The sequence below is a fragment of the Otolemur garnettii genome, unplaced genomic scaffold (assembly GCF_000181295.1).
Source record: "Otolemur garnettii isolate 467f Iridium unplaced genomic scaffold, OtoGar3 scaffold00128, whole genome shotgun sequence".
NCBI classification, from domain to species: Eukaryota; Metazoa; Chordata; class Mammalia; order Primates; family Galagidae; genus Otolemur; species Otolemur garnettii.
The window spans coordinates 4,653,383-4,654,872 of NW_003852523.1; positions in this window are offsets into that span (position 1 = coordinate 4,653,383).

Consider the following 1,490-nt stretch of genomic DNA (forward strand, 5'->3'; position numbering starts at 1 on the left):
GCCTGCAGGGAGGCACACTGCGAGGTTCTAGGTGCATAGCATTCTGGAAGGGGCAGCACTGTGGAGCCCATAAAAAGCTGAGTGGTTGCTGAGGTTGGGAAGGGCAGGAGGTACTCACAGAAGAGCACAGGGGTCCAGGGCAACCAACACTTGGTCACTAAGGGCAGGGAGGGTGGGAGGTGCTCACAGAGGATCACGGGGTCCTTGGCAGCTAACACTTGCAAGTGCAACTCTGTTCTGAAAAACACCAAATCCCACCTCTAGCCCCCTCCCTGCAGTGTGAACAGAGCTCTGCTCCCACCTCTCAGCCCTTCCAGCTGGGAACTGGGTCTCACCACCAGGGTGGAGGCTTCAGGCCCCTCTAGGGGCTCTTCCCGCCTTTCCTGTCCTCAGGAAGGTACATCCACACCCTGGAGACACCTCCCAACCTGGCGCCCACCTGTCTCTGGTCAACTGAGCAGGTGGGCAGCTGCCCCCTAGGGGGACTGTCCCTCTGCAGCCCAGCTCAGGTTCTGCTCTGGTGCCCCATGTTGCCCCTTCTAGCCCCCTCCCCTGTGTCTGGCTGTTCTGCTCTGCTGCTCTGGAGCCTTCCAGGCCTTGCACTGCTCCCACTGGTGGTTCTCTTGGGCTGGACTCTAAGACTTGGGCCCCCTGCCAGGATGGGTGGTGCTGCCCTACTGTCTCCCATGGCCATTTAGACAGGGAGCAGCCAGACCCTGGGTCTGAGGTCAGGTGTCTTTCCACTGGGCAGCAGGGTTTCCATGCCTCAATTCTGAGCCAGGACAAGGTTAAAGGGCACCAGATTCCAGCCCGTCCCAGGCCCTTATGGGAGACAGGAAGGGACTCCCTGCCCTAAGGGGGAAAGGGCCACTCTAGTCAGGATAGGGGAGTGTGCCTGAGAGTGTGTGTGCATGAGACATGTGGGAGAGTGAGCGTGTGTGAGTGCGTGTGAGACAATGCATGTGAGTGTGCATGAGAATCATGTGCGAGAGTGCATGTGCGTGAGAGTCATGTGTAAGAGTACATGTGCATGAGAGTGAAAATGTGTATGAGTCATGTATAAGAGTGCATGTGAGAATGTGTGAGTGTGCTTGAGAGTTGTGTAAAAATGTGTGTGCATGAGAGTGTGTGTGTGATGTATAAAAGTGCAGGTGCATGTGAGAATGTGTGAGTGTGCTTGAGAGTTGTGTAAGAGTATGTGTGCATGAGAGTGAGAATGTCTGTGAGTGTGCATGAGAGTTGTATAAGAGTGCAGGTACATGAGAGTGAGAATGTATGTGAGTGTGGATGAGGGTTGTGTGTTAGAGTGTGTGTGCATGAGAGTGAGTGTGTGAGTGTGCATGAGGGTCGTGTGTTAAAGTGTGTGTGCATAAGAGTGAGTGTGTGTGAGTGTGCATGAGGGTCGTGTGTTAGAGTGTGTGTGCATGAGAGGGGGTGTGTGAGTGTGGATGAGGGTCGTGTGTTAGAGTGTGTGTGCATGAGAGGGTGTG